This window comes from Macaca nemestrina, chromosome 16 (genome assembly GCF_043159975.1).
Source record: "Macaca nemestrina isolate mMacNem1 chromosome 16, mMacNem.hap1, whole genome shotgun sequence".
Classification (NCBI taxonomy): Eukaryota; Metazoa; Chordata; class Mammalia; order Primates; family Cercopithecidae; genus Macaca; species Macaca nemestrina.
This window is the reverse complement of record NC_092140.1, coordinates 92,137,150-92,152,589: the sequence shown is the minus strand read 5'-3', so window position 1 is coordinate 92,152,589 and position 15,440 is coordinate 92,137,150. Positions and strand designations below refer to the sequence as shown.

Here is a 15,440-nt window from a genome sequence, read left to right as displayed (position 1 = left end):
ACACCATGAATGCCAGATGAAAGATTCATGGCTTTATTCCAGAAGGACCCAGGAAGCATTAAATGTAGGTTGCCCGGGGCAGGGAACATCAGCAGATGTTTCAGAAACTGAAGGCACCTGAGAAGCCAATGTTCTCATCTATAAAATCAAACCCTGGAAAGAGGCCTCAGGTCAGACATCAACGATATGCAGACTTATTATTTGCTAAACAGAAAGACAGGAGTTGTTCTTTTCAGTTGTTGAAGGGTGGTGACCAGCTTTTGTACATCATTCACTTGGAGATTACTTAGTATCTTAGCATCCAGTTTCAAATGACATTAACCAAGCATCGGTTATAGTCTTACGTGGGTTTTTTGGCCCCTTCACAGAAGAATTAACAGCACTTCAACTACCCACTATGTAACACAGAGTCAGGCACCAAGTAGATGCTCAATAAATATTTGTTTAATAAATTACATTTAATAAAGCATAAAAATAAATGGGTGTCTCCAATAAGTCAAGACCAGATGCTACCTAATGTCTGCAACAGTTAAAAAAGTTAGCAAATCTTTTCACTATGTTTTTGGTTTAATGTCTTTGTTGAGGGCTAATTTTTTAACAGTATGGCTATAAATACAATTTTTTTCAGCAAATTTTTGACTACAGCATTTAATATCAGAAAGCCAAGCTCAGCTAACACTTCCATGTGCCTGAGACATCAATGCCAGACATATTGGCCTCATTTAAACAAATAATAATTAACCTAGTCACACAAATTTTAGTAAATAGAACTAAATTTAAGCAATCTGACAGTTTTCCCTTCCTGCTGTTATGCATTTTAGTGTGTATTTTTTATTTATTTAGAGAAGACCATTTATACAGACCTCCAGAACTTGATATGCAATAAGATTGTAAAGAAACATTTACACAGACCTCCAGAAATAGATATGCAATAAGATTTCATATGTGGAAATCATGGAGTCATAAACATAACTGTGAATCTGTAGAGTTCATCACATGATTAATACAGAAACGTCAAGAGTCTCATCCCTTTGAATGCTGAAACCTTCATTAACATAGTAGAACTGTTAAATCTTTGCAGACAGGTAGAAAATGTGGTTCCTCATATCCAGTCTGTTGAAATTTCAAATAGTTTAATGAACTTAAAGGAGAGCAAAGAGTCACCCTCGAGAGCTTTGAAGTTATTTCATCTGCTGTAGAGATTTAATTAATGACTTGTTTGATTTCCCCAAACTTTAAAAATTGATATTTTCACGATCGGTTCCAGCTGACCTTGTTGCCTGCAGCAGCAGCCTCCCCAGGGCTTGCCACCCAAAACACCAGCCTCGTGCTTGAGGGCTTACAGCCAGGCCAGCAAAGACTGAGGAAAACAACCAGCATCTCCTGATGTGTTGTGATGTAGCTTGGAAGGTGGGGAAATCCCTGGGCAGGCTCTGCCTTCATTTGTGGATGAATATTCCCTATGGAGGCAGAGAGGAAGGAAAAGGTAGAGCCCCTAAATAATAACTAGCAAAAATCTTCCTTACACCAGGAGAGTGTGAGTCAGGGTAGTCAGGAGACAGGACTTTTGAGCCAGAAAAATCTGGGATCAAATCTTGCTTAATGGTCAAGCACAGTGGCTAATGCCTGTAATCCCAACACCCAGGGAGGCCAGTGTGGGAGGATCACCTGAGGTCAGGAGTTCGAGACCAGTCTGGGCAACATGGAGAAACTCCTATCTACTAAAAATATTTTTTAAATTACCTGAGCATGGTGGTTCACGCCTGTAGTCCCAGCTACTCGGGAGGCTGAGGTCAGAGGATCACTTGAGCCTGGGAGGTTGAAGCTGCGGTGAGCAGAGATTGGGCCACTATACTCCAGCCTGGTCAACAGGGCAAGACTCCACCTAAAAAAAAAATCTTGCTTATTAGTGATGCATCCGAATGAGTAACCTCACTTTCCCAAATCTCAGTTTCTTCATCTGTGAAATGGAGAGAATGCAAAGGTATATGTGGAGGATCTTGTTCTAGAACAAACACCCCTAGTGTCAATGTTAACATACTGCTGAGAAAGAATCTGAATCCAGATGTTCATCACAGGAAATGGCAGCAAGTTCTAGCAAGAGGGCAAGTCATTGTCATAACCTGAATTATGATGGGAGAATTTAAGCAGGTTAATACAGAGAACGTAGAACTCTATTTTCACCATCAACTCTATATTTATCTATTTGATGCAACTGGAAACATTTGATTGTGGAAGGAGACAAAGGGAAGACAGGGAAAGGAGAAGAAAAAAGCTGTAGGAAGGAAAAGTATAAACTGTAAATACCCACTTGTTTTTCTTCATGAGCTTCATTTTCTCTTCTTTTTAAAAATGTTTATTTCAGGTACATGCGTTATATAGGTTGAAAATGTCATAAACAAGAATGTACTGCTGATTCACATGTTTTATATTCACACATCCATGCAATTATACACAGATGAATTGACAGCTCATTTAAAGTCCAGATCAGAGAAGCTTAATGCATTTTGCTGAAGCAGATACCATTTGGATTGATTTATGTTTAAGTGAAAAGAGAGTTTATTAGTAATGTTAATTTGATAATTTTAATATTTTAGTTCCATATAGCATATAAAAGGGAATGGGAAAATGAATTCAAAAAATTTCTGGAAAAATGAATTCATCGACAAAATTTATTAAATAAAAGGGAATGTTTCAACTGAGCAAAATGTAGTGTGAATTCTAATAATAAACAATCTTATATCTGGGGTGTTTTAAATGAAGGGGTGCCCAGGAGAACTTTTATGATTCTGTTGACATTCAGCAAACAGCCGCTCCCTGCTGGTGCTCTGTGGCTTCATACAAACATAGCAGGTGTGTGTGTGTGTGATTGTGTGGGTGTTGGAGAGAGAGGAGTTCTCCAGAGCAAGAAATGAAAAGATACTGCTGTACCAGGCAGCAAAACAACAAACGCCTACCTGCCATCCACTGACCTCTGGGCAGGCAGACTCTGGGCAAAGACCAAATTTAAAGGTTTCTGAAAAGGAATAGCTGAAGGATACTTGACTCAGGTAATTCTTAATTCAGGTGAGAAATTTCCCCAGAGGTCACTAATGTGTCTTCTGCCCAGAAAACAAAGGAATGAGAATTGCTTTCTTTGAGAAAAAGAATCTTCAGAGGATGCACAGCTCTTTGGTACAATTGTCTGCATCTCAAGAAATACATAAGCAAGTCACCTTCGGCAGAAGAGTGAGGGGTAGTAATAAGAACCCTAAAAGGAAGATGTTCATTTCAAAGTACTCTGCAGATGTTAACTCATTTTGCATGGTTACATTCTGGAAATATAGAAAATCAGACTTTTACTTATGAAAAAAGTTCATCAAAACAATAAAAAGCCCTGCCACCCTATACCATATATATACACACACACATACATACACACACATACATACACACACACGCACTTATATGTGACTACATATATACAGACATATATTTATTAAAATCTATACTTTCATACTTATATATAAGTATATATGTATACATATGTATATGTGTATAGCTAGATAAATATAGCCAGAGCCTCAAGGAAGCCGAGAAGTTCCTCATTCTGGTTTCTTGTTTGTAAAATCTATTTATGTATGATTTTGCTAATAATTTGGCAATTATTAGGTAAATTTGACCAATATGAATGACCAACCTAATAATCCATGTCACAAAAAACATTCTAAAGTTTGAATGATCTGTATTTCTGCCCACATTTATTTTTGAATATTGAGTTTTCTAGACATTTATTCACTTATTACAGTGTAGATAGAAATCTATGTGCATATTTATAAGGCTGTTTTCATCAAAGCTACTGCTGCCACCTAAGCCACACGCAGCCGACACCAAATGGTCAGATTACTCTCATAGAAATCATACATTAAATGCATAGATAATCTGCAAACCTCATTTCAGACAGTGGTTTTAGTTTCTCCCCTCAGCGGATCTCTTATGAAAGCTGTTAACAGGTTGATTGGAATTTTCTATCCTCTCCACCCTCTGGTGCAAACACTAATAAGCAATGAAATGGCTAAAGCACAGTGCAGAGAGGATAAGCAAAGGCCCTGAAGACCCTCCAGCTTCATAATCACATCTTGAATAATCAGCAATTGACAGAAGGTCCACACACAAAGTGCTTTCTCCACACTCTGGAGCAAACCAAGCAAAGACTGTGAAACTTCAATGTTACGCATACACTTGTTCTGAAGTTGCTCGACAGGCTGCCTCAGGAGGTGAAATCAAAGTCTGATTTGCTATCACTGCCAGTCAGTTTTCTCTAGCAGTATTAGCTATCTTTAAGACATATTTCCATGGCAACTAGTTTAAAAACATATTTACCTATAGAGCCTTTTGTGTTATGAGAGCCTGAGTAACCTAAGCGGCCTTTCTTGTCATAGCTCTTTGCCACCAGGACAGTGACTCTGAAGCATGGGGATGAGTAGGACAGCACCTCATGTACAGGCAGTGTGGCATCTGGTGTCCTGGACTGGACCGGCCTTCAGGGTACTGGGGAAGCCAGCTTGTTAGATTTTGTTGAGTCATCATTTCTCTCCCTGGGGCCAGCCTCGTCTATCTTATTCCTAGGCTTTCTCAAACCCCATTCTGCTGCTGGAGTCCTACCCGCATTTCCAGGCTAATTTGTCCAGCCCTGCCTCAGATGCTGAGGCCAATCAGAATGTGATTGTGTCATGCACATGTATGTTTACTGCAGAACTATTTACAATAGCAAAGACTTGGAACCAACCCAAATGTCCATCAATGACAGACTGGATTAAAAAAATATGACACATATGCACTGTGGAATACTATGCAGCCATAAAAAAGAACGAGTTCATGTCCTTTGCAGGGACATGGATGAAGTGGTAAGTCATCATTCTCAGCAGATTAACACAGGAACAGAAAACCAAACACCCCATGTTCTCACCCATAAATGGGAGTTGAACAATGAGAACATGTGGACACACAGAAGGGAACATCACATACCAGGGCCTGTTGGGGAGTGAGGAGCAAGAGGAGGGAGAGCATTAGGAAAAATACCTAATGCATGCAGGGCTTAAGACCTGGATGACGGGTTGATGGGTACAGTGAGCCACCATGGCACATGTATACCTATGTGACATGCCTGCGCATCCTGCATATATGTGTGTGTGTGTGTGTGTGTGTGTATGTGTGTGTATATATAGAGAGAGAGAAAGAGAGAGAGAGAGAGAGAGAATATGATAATATGATTGTGTTATAGGTGAAGGACAAAATCTTCTTTGCTCCATTAAAAAAAATAAGGAGGAAGAAACACTCAGGTACCTTATATTTCAAAACTTGCCTTTTTGTAATTGCCATTTTAGCCTTGGGTTGAGACTTAATCCGGGGACATTGGCACTTCTGTATTGTTATCCTTTTATAAGAGAAATCATGAATTTTCTGTAGAGGTGACTACTAGGGCAAGACCAGCAATGACCCACTCTTATGGCCAACGTAGGACATTAACCCAGCTTTTGACCAGAGCTGGGTCCACATGTGGACTACTTTGACAGAGGTGCATATGATGTGGTGATTTGGCTGCAGCAATAGGGACCCCCCACCAAACTGTATCATCTTCACTACCACTGAGAGGCTGCAGATTCCTACTCCTTCAGTTTGATTTCACTTCTTATTTTGTTCCATTTCATTATCTTCTAAATGAGATGTGTATCTGCAAGCATCAAATCCTTTTGGAATTAAGGCAAGATAACTTCAAGATTCCAATTTCAAATGATGGATACACCAATTACAAGCATATTTTTTCTCTTTAAACAAGCTATTCTTATTAGTTTATCAAAAGAAGTTTCCTACAAACATTTAGTGAACACAGTTGATTATCTGGGTTCTAGTACTATGGTTCTAGTACTATGTACCCTTGGATAGTGGCAAACCAAGCTTAAGGCTAGACTGCGTCCACTGTCTCGATTGGGAACTATCTGGCTATGTGAGCTAGGCTGTTGGGGAGAGCCCACAAGCAGTTCGTTTACATGAATTGACTCTCTGGGGCTCTTAGTTGAAAGGCATGTACACGTGTACAGTGAGTGATGGGGAGAGGGAGGGCGTAAGTTTTAGAATCTTGGCAGCCTCAGAGATTATTTGAAGATAGAACCAAATGGAGTTATTTTTGGCAGTGATTCTCTGAGGCTTTGAGCTCTTGTCTCATTAGATGACTCATTAGGTGACAATATGTGCGGAAGGGTAAGGAGAAAAGTCTTCCTTTTTCATGAAGCATCTTGTGACTTTACGTCTTTGCGGAGGGAAGAATGTGGAAGGTGGCTGCCATTGAGTGGTAGTCGGGATGCATGCATGAGCACATGGGTGCATGGAACTTATAGATTTGGGAATCCCAGAGAAAATCATGGGCAAAGGACAATGTGGGGACCAGACAGGGTACCTGGCAATGCAGAAGAGTGAGGCTTGAAGATTCAGCCAAATAGGGTTTATTGCAATAAAAGTGGCAGCATTTGTATTCATAAGCTGATACTGCCATGAAACATTTCAGCTATCTTTAAAAATAGTAAAACTAATTTTTAAAATATTTGAAAGGGGGATAATATGGTAGAAAGAACATAGGCTTTCAATCCGCACTGAATTCAAACTCTGTCTCTGCCAATTATTACCTGTATGACTTTGGGCACATTATGTAACGTGACAGATGCCACCCATTTACCAAAACCCATTTCATCTCCCTACTGAAAACCCAACTCCGTGATGTCTTCCAGCCACTCTGGCAGCCTAAAGTGTCTGTGTGCCTAAGCTCTGGCAAATGCCCTGTGGACAGAGTGATATATGTCACTTCCAAGTCTAGGCCATTAAAACTTCTTGTGCCTTGGAAGCGTGCCTTAATTTGAACATCAATCTGAAATTTATATAACTCAGAAGAGTCAAGCTGAAATCCAATTTTGTCTCACCTATAAAGCCTTTATTGATTGTATAAACAGTATTTCTAACAGGAACATTCAGAGGATTCAGTTGAAGACTCTACGTCCTTAAAGGGTGGCAGAGCCCAGTGCCCTTACTGGCCAACGGAGGGCCACTTGCCAGCCAGAGACATTTGCATTAGACTCTATAGGAGCAAGAAATTAACTTTGATTCTCTTAAACCGCTAAGACTGGGACTAATGTGATACAGCAATAGTATCATTTACATTAGCTAATCTACCTGAATTTCCATTTCTTCTCATTAAAAAACAAAGAATATGATTTAACTTACAGGGTAATTTAAGAATGAATGATAGACTCTGGCTCACAGCAATTGCTAAATAAATAGTAGATATTATTATATAATCTTTTATTTAGGTTGTCCCTTTAGATCTCTCTCTCTCTCTCTCTCTCTCTCTGTCTCTGTCATGGTTGGTGAGTTAGTAAGTGTTTTTACCCTATGTGGAGGAAAATAAATCATATCTATGAAAGCAAAAACACAGCATCAGTCTTTAATGGGAAGAAACAGCAATTTGATGAACTACTATGGGCATCATTTGCAAGACATGTGATCATGGATATGAATCTTAAGCTTTCTGAGCCTCAGTTTCCTCACTTATAAAGCAGGTATAAGAACATATACCTCAGAGAGGATAAGAAAGGATAAAATGAGAAAGCCAAATGTAAAAGCATCTATAGACTTTGGAATTTCATAAAAACATATAATACTATTATTATAGATTATCATATTAAGTCTACAAAACAAAATAGGATTAATACAAACATTATTATCTTACATGGCATTTAATTTCCCACTGGACCATCAATGCTGGTGCTTTTTATTGTGATGCCTTTAATGTGGGTGGATGCGTTACTAATATTACCTTTCTGTTTCCTCATGTGTTTAAGTTGATGAACCAACAGCATTCATGTATTTGCAATTTTCTAGTTTCTATTTTGAATGAGGAAGAAAAGACATTGCTAGCCATAAATCATGTGTGGCCAAGCTGGATCTGACAGGTCAGGAAAACACAAGATTTTCACTTTATTTCTGTCATTGAAATACCCTTTGGAGAGAGATGCCTTGGGAGCCGGTGCTTTATTATGATCAAACCAAATCCCAGCAGATGTCGGTTTAACCAGGTTTGCAGTGAATCTATGATCCACTTTAAACTTTTCAATATATTCTCTTAATTTTACAATTTATAACCTCTGAATACTCCTCAGTTGAACTTTATGATTGTGAATTTAAGGTTATCAAGAAGTCAAGCTATTCCTGGAATAATGTTTGGTACGTTCCTCAGCCACACCATGTCACACACAGAGGGGCCTGTTCTTCTCCAGATGGAGATTTAAAACTCAGAGTACTTCACATAGTGTGCCTGGGCCTGAAGGAAGAAAGCTGCAGTCCCTAAGAGACCCCCTAATGTCTTAAAGGGGATTGAGGAAACTATTCAGTGGGTGGTATTTGGAGCTGTGTGAAGGAGAGTGAAAGGAAGACACTTTCAGTTAATAATTCAACAAAAAGGTATGGAACCTTAACCAAGTGACCAAGGTTGACACCACAATTGATGTCATGTGGATCTCATGACCCCTATGCTTGATGTGATGAGAAGGGTATTACACCACTGTGGGATTTTTTCAAACCCAACCCCCTCATCTAATGATGTGTCAGGAATGAGCCAAACTCAAAGTGAGGGGCGTTCTGCAAAATGCCTGGCCCAGTGCCTTTCAAAACTTATTGACCATGAAAGACACGGAAAGATGGAGAAACTGTCACAGGCCAGAAGAGACTGAGAAAGTGTGACAACTGCAGTGTGGTATCCTATATTGGATCTGGAAATAGAACAATGTCAGCAGGGGAAAAACTGGTGAAATGCAAATATAGTCTGGCGCTTGGCCAAGAGGAATGTGAGATGATGGCTTCTTCATGTTGACAAATGTGCCACGGCAGAGTAAGATGATAACATTTGGGGAAACTAAAGCTGAGTGAAAGACATGTGGAAGCTCTTTGTACCATCTTTGTAATTTCTCAGTAAATCTAAATTATTCAAAATTGTGTTTATTTAAAAAACTATATACAATCTTAATACATACATAGAATAAAAATGTTAACAAATTTTAAAATAATCTTTATAAATAAAACTGTTTTAGTAATACATTAAATAAATTTAAATAAATATATATTTTCAATAGATACATTTTTCTCTGTATATGTAGAAGAATCTAACATTCTGGAAAGATAGTGGTGACAAAGCAACTCAATAGTAAAACCAAAAACCAATGGAAAAAAATTATAATAAATCTAGGTGACACATTATCTCTATCAACCCCAAAATGCCAGAGGTGGAGACGGATCACCAACAGCCAGCAGATCTGCAGGTTACCAAAATCTGTGCCAGAGGAAGCAACAGCAAGCGACTGATGGATTTGTGGATAGGAAAACCCTGAGAGGGCCAACAGGTGTTTACCGTAAAGCATGACCAACTAACATGAAAGCAGATGAAACTGACAGAGGCTTTCCTAATCTAATAGTGGGTGCATTTGTGCCAGGAGCCCTCAGTAGGGTCTGAAGGGTCAGGAACAGTCAAACATATTAACTCCCCAGACTGACACACCCACTACGGCTCCCCTCCGTAACAAAGCCATCTGCTGGGGAAAAACTGCTGGGAGTGAAATTAAAATTGACCAAGGCAAGGATGATTAAGATGAAAGAAAGTGAAGATCCAGATAAAAGTAGGACAAAAGAATAGAGTCAGAAAATCTCAGTAAGCTGCCCTATTTGGTAACACTATTAAAAAAAAAAAAAAATCGAAAACAGAAGAGGATGTTCTATGGAGTTAAAAAAAAAAAAAAAAAAAAAAAAAGCTAGCCTGTTCCACACTATTTTTCTATAATTTAAAAAGAAAATAAATTATCAAAACGATCACTGACAAATCCCAAGGAAAGCTATTATGAGATAAATAAGAATAAGGAGTAGAATAACATCCATACAGACAGTAAAATTATGCCAGAAAGTCAGGCTGACCAAGCAGATCAACTTTGTAACTATTTCAAAATGAGTTAAAAGACTTTGATTAACTGACATGAGATAGGAAGAACAACAAAACTCAAACTTACAAAAATTCAGAAATGAAGTGACAGAACTCAGTAAAGAATTAGAAATAAAAGAAAAAAACATTTCATAAAGACTATTAGAAGACATATAAGAAAAAAAAGCACAATAGATAATGCAGTAAGAGACAGAAGGGGGAAAAAGAAAAATATTTAAAAATCAAAAAAGCAGTGAAAAAAAGAGATAAAAATATTTAAATAGAAAGTGACAAATATTGAAGATAAGCAAAGAAAATCCAAAATACAGATAATAGAAATCCCTGAAGAAGAAAACCAAAGCAAAGAAATATAACAAATACTAAACCTACAATTCAAGAAAACTAAAATTAAAATATATGAAGATGGGAGGCCAAAGTGGGTGGATCAGCTGAGGCCAGGAGATTGAGACCAGCCTGACCAACACGGCAAAACCCCGTCTCTACTAAAAAACACAAAAATTAGCTGGGCGTGGTGGCACCCACCTGTAGAAACAGGAGAATTGCTTGAACCTGGGAGGTGGAGGTTGCAGTGAGCTGAGATCGCAGAACTGTACTCCAGCCTGGGCAACAGAGAGAGACTCCATCTCAAAAAAATGAAAATAAAATAAGAATTAAAAAATGTATGAAGATACCCACTGGAAAGGCACACCATGTAACGGGTAATATCAACCCAGAATGACCAACAAAAAGGCACATTCTAGTAAAATTACCAGACTTTAGGGATAAATAAAAAAACGTTGTTTGGCTATCTAGTCAGAGAAAGTGACTTAGAAAGGAAATTTGATTATCATCAGACTTTTAACACTGCTGTGTTTTACCAGAATATAGAGTGACATATTTACACTTAAAGACAGAAAATATTAACAAATGTTTTCGATACAGCTGAACTGACTTTCTGGTATAAATTGTTTACAATGTATTATAAACATGCATAATACTGCTTCCATGAAATCTTCCTGAAGAAACTTTAGAAAGCAAGTTTAAGATAATAAAAATGACTGGTGACATTGACACAAAGACTGGGGATGCAATAAATAGATAGTTACCTGAAGAATTAAGATTAAATGAGACTGGGTGCAGTGGCTCACACCTGTAATCCCAGTACTTTGGGAGGCTGAAGCAAATGGATCGCTTGAGGTCAGGAGTTCAAGACCAGCCTGGGCAACATGGCGAAACCCCATCTCTACTAAAAACACAAAAATTAGCTGGGTGTGGTGGTGTGCACCTGTAATCTCGGGAGGCTGACGCATAAGAATCGCTTAAACCTGGGAGGCAGAGGTGGTGGTGAGCTGAGATTGCGCCACTGCACTGCAGCCTGGGTGACAGAGCAGCATTAGGTCTAAAAAAAAAAAAAAAAAAAAAATTAAATGAGAGCTGAGAAGTAAAATAATTATAAAAAAAGAGTGTCTAATGTCTATATGCTTTGACAACTAACTACTACTATAAAAATATGAGAGGAGGAGAATTGGGAGAACAAAGTCAAAATGTTTAACTGTTTTCAGTAATTACATTGATAGTGATGGTATTTGTGTTGATATTCTGGATTGTGAGCAAATGAGGTAGAACAAATGACTATTTACAGGATATTTCAGTTCTATTATTCCCTCATCCTTGGGAAACAGAATTTTCTGTATTAAAGAGTAAAACCCTCATAGTCTTAAAGTTTAATTGGAAAGGTCAGAATGAACATGTGAAGCATTTTGTCTTTTCAAAAGTTTCTATTTTTTAGTTCCATCCACTAAAAAAACCTTAAGAAATGAAAAACCCAGTAGCAACAAACATCTCTCAGTGCACAGATTGTGATCCTGTGATTCTCATTAAAAGAAACCAATACTTTTTGGAGAATAACTGATTTGGAGAATGGTCCTAAAACACCTTTTCACAGAAGATAGCAAGAAATCTAACAAAAACTGCTATAACACGGGGGCTAACCTGAAGAGGGTTACACTGGACAAAGTAGAAACAATCTGTGCTCCAAAAAGGCCAATAGTTGGTATTGATTAAACCTGCCAAATATATTTATAGTTATGAGTCCATTATCGTATAAAAAATTGTTACCCTTGGAGAATGTTAGCTACTAAGTTCATTTATTTCCTGGTAAATAAATGGATAGTATCGATCATATTCTCCCTTTTGTAGAAAAACTCTACTAATGAGTAAGAAAATCACAGATAAAGAAAAGTGTCTCTTTGTAGAATTATTGCAACTAATTAAATAAAATGAAAGAGTTTGAAAATCACTATTTTGCAACCTTCAGTGAATTAATTGAACATCATCGAAAGAGAGATAAATAGACATTTTGTGTCTCAGGATGAAAGCACATAACATCATCTATCATCTTGACAATGATTGTTGACATTGGGCTATGTCATAGACAAAATTAAGGTCTGTAAAAATGTTTATGTCCTAACTCCCAGAACCTGTGGATGTGTTACCTTTATGTGACAATGGAGACTTTGCAGATGTGATTAAGGGTCTTAAGATAGGAAGGCTACTGGTGAAAATGTGCTGGAAAGATAGCATGTCATCAGAGATGAGATGCATGGAATAGAATTATGGAGAATGGCAATCATTGGTGTAGACTCTCTCAATCAGGGCTCCCTGAGAGAAGGCAGCCCCAGTGCCTTAGGGCATCTAAAATATGTAATGAATAAAACTCACTCCTAAGAAGAGTATATCTTCTGAAGTCTCAGGCCTGGGTAATATAAGCTCCAGGAAGGAGGACCTCATTTCTCATCTCCTCTCCATAGTTGAATGTGCCTGGGACACCAGCGATTTTCCAGGACTTTATTTTTAGCAGAGGCCTTTCCTTACCTCTCCCTGCTCCTGTGCTCTGCTAAAGACTTTGCGAAAGAAAAGATGACTTGTAGGGCCCACCCTGATTGGAATTAATATCACTATCTCCAAGATTACCGTTTCTCCTGAATTCCCTATAGGCAAATATGATTCCATTGTACAGGCCCTAAAACTAAAATACAGATCGCTGAAACAATGGAGCAAAGATCATAATGGAGAAACAGAGACAGAGGCAAGCCTGGAAAGTACATATTCAGGCTGGTCACAGGAATTTGAGTTTTCCATCACTCAAGGGCAGTAGCTGTGTTTGTTTGTGCTGCCTTGTGCAGTTCCTATAAAGCACCCCCTGCACTAGGTCTTTCTTGAATGTGTAGGTAATGTTGGGAGCTGCATTTGAAAGGACCCTCCCCGTCTGTCAGCCTAGCTCTCTTCCAGTCCCCACGCAGTGCCTTTGCATTAAGTTTTATCTTCAGTATATCTGTGTTCAAATGCAAATAGGAAATATTTAGTGGGCAACTATCTGCAAGTCACAATTTACAGGAACTACAGGGACACAATGCTGAGAAAATAAAAAGCAGAATCTGTGCTCCAAGGACACAGTCTGGTGAAGAGTATAAACATGTATACAAATACTTTGAATTTCAACAGAGACTCTGGTGAGTGCTAAACTAAAAACTATTGCAAAGTGCAGTGAAAGCAATGGGAGTAATAGGAGTCTCATTGCAGGGCACGAGGAAGAGATGTGAAAGTTTCAGGAAGAGGGAAGAATGTATCCTTCCCCCTGTAAGGATGGCAAATTATTTCCTTTTAAATCTAGCATATTTCATTTAATCATATCAGAGAAACAAGAAGAGTTCAAATCATATCTGCTTAACTTGAATCCATAGATCCAAAATTGTAATGTCTACTCACACTAACTTTCCTCTTTTAATATTAAGTCATATTTTAATCTTATAAACTCCAAACCACTACAGAATTCAAGCTACATCGGGTAGCTAACCTCATTTTTAAATGACATGATTGGTGGTTGTTTTCTAATTTGGAAAAATACAACTTGCTCTTCCTTTTAGGTGTCAAGGTTGAAGGGGCCTTTTATTTGTCAGGATTATAAACTTTGTATGCAAAAGGTTACAAAGGAAAAAGCAAATTGGTGGTTTGACATTTAATCTAATTTAACACAAACATAATTACATGTACAAAAGTCTGAAATGGAAATATATTATAATTATGGTCCTGTTGTTTTGGATTGTGTTTCTAAGGGGCTAAGAAAAAAAAAAAAAAGAAGAATCCATTGACTTTAGAGAAAGGATATAATTGGGCATGGAGGTCAATAAAGGGGCAAAACTTTGAGACTTATTTACAGGTGTGTCTTTTTGCTGTCCTATCGAGATCTAGAGTTTCTGATTCTTGCATTACAATTGGGTTAATACAGTAAACACGAAAAATCAAAACCCCTTGTTTTCCTCCTTCTGGTTTTTTTTTCTTTAATTGGATTCACTTGTTTTTCAAAAGGATCATACTTCACGTAGATGGAGTTTACTAGCCTTTGGCACCAACAATCTGTCATGTAGATTCCAGATCAACATAGGAAATTTGTCATAGAAGTCATGGGGGAATTGCTGGTGAATAGTTGCCTCTTCTGTTGACATCTGTGCCTTTCCCTAGTAAGGCTTTTGATTTCAAGATGAGAGATACTGGATTTCCTTAAATCAAATTTTCTTAGAGCCAGGAAACTCAATACTCAGGGAAAAATGAAATTCTAAATTATAGATGCAATAATCTTATGAGATAGTGCATTACCTTCATTTTAGAGTTAAAGAATTTCAAGTGCTTTAAATAGTTAATAGCTAGTAAATGGCAGAGCTGAGATTCTAGCCATGGTGTATTGGATGTGAATAATCAGGTAAGTAAGGCAATTTGTTTATCTGATGTCTATTATTCAGCCTTTATATCAAACATGTATAAACACACCATTATAACAAGTCAACTGTATTACACATGCACCATATAGTTTTTCATGTTATATATAGTTATATTTTATAGCGTTATATAAAATAAAATTGTATGGAAAACCAAGATCAACTTTAAAAATTGACAACAACAAAAACGACATGAACTGCAATTATTCAACATTGGCTGACCAGATTTGAAATAGAAGCAGTATAATTTCACTTTAATGCTGTATGTTCCTGGGCACTATTTTGACTGTAGCCAGCACATAGTTTGGGGCTAAGGAGAGCAGGAAGTGTTATAGACTAGGGACAAATGCAAGGAATCAGTGAGAAGAGAGAGTGCGCTGGAAACCCAGCAGGGCAGCTCTCAGAAGCAGGAGCACACCTCCCTGGGCCTTCAGGTCCCAGCTCCTACAAAGAAGTGGCAGTCATGGCAGGAGGGACAAAGTGTGATTAATATCCTGGTTGACACCTTGACACCTCGTTAAGCTGAATCAACTCTAGTCAACTCAGGACTTCGCTTGAAGATTGAATCACTTTCCTACTAAATTTATGTGCTCTCTAGGAACTGCCTGGCTTCCCAGCAATGATTCCCACACACTAGTCTCTACAGACAGTGTAGAAGTAGGAGCGAGTTC

At 38.1% G+C, this 15,440-nt stretch overlaps 1 protein-coding gene and 1 long non-coding RNA gene across 19 annotated transcripts in view; one reads left to right on the top strand and one right to left on the bottom strand.

The window, feature by feature from the left end:
* The window catches only part of LOC105486013 (replication factor C subunit 3), a 701,449-nt gene that overhangs the window by 498,671 nt on the left and 187,338 nt on the right, over nt 1-15,440 (top strand). The window lies entirely within an intron of this gene.
* LOC105486011 (uncharacterized) overlaps nt 1-15,440 on the bottom strand; it is a 261,312-nt gene that overhangs the window by 101,139 nt on the left and 144,733 nt on the right. For all 16 annotated transcript variants that reach the window (XR_011615056.1, XR_011615065.1, XR_011615059.1 and 13 more), the window contains one exon: nt 1,744-1,885. This is a non-coding gene — a long non-coding RNA (uncharacterized lncRNA). The remainder of the gene's footprint in view (nt 1-1,743; nt 1,886-15,440) is intronic.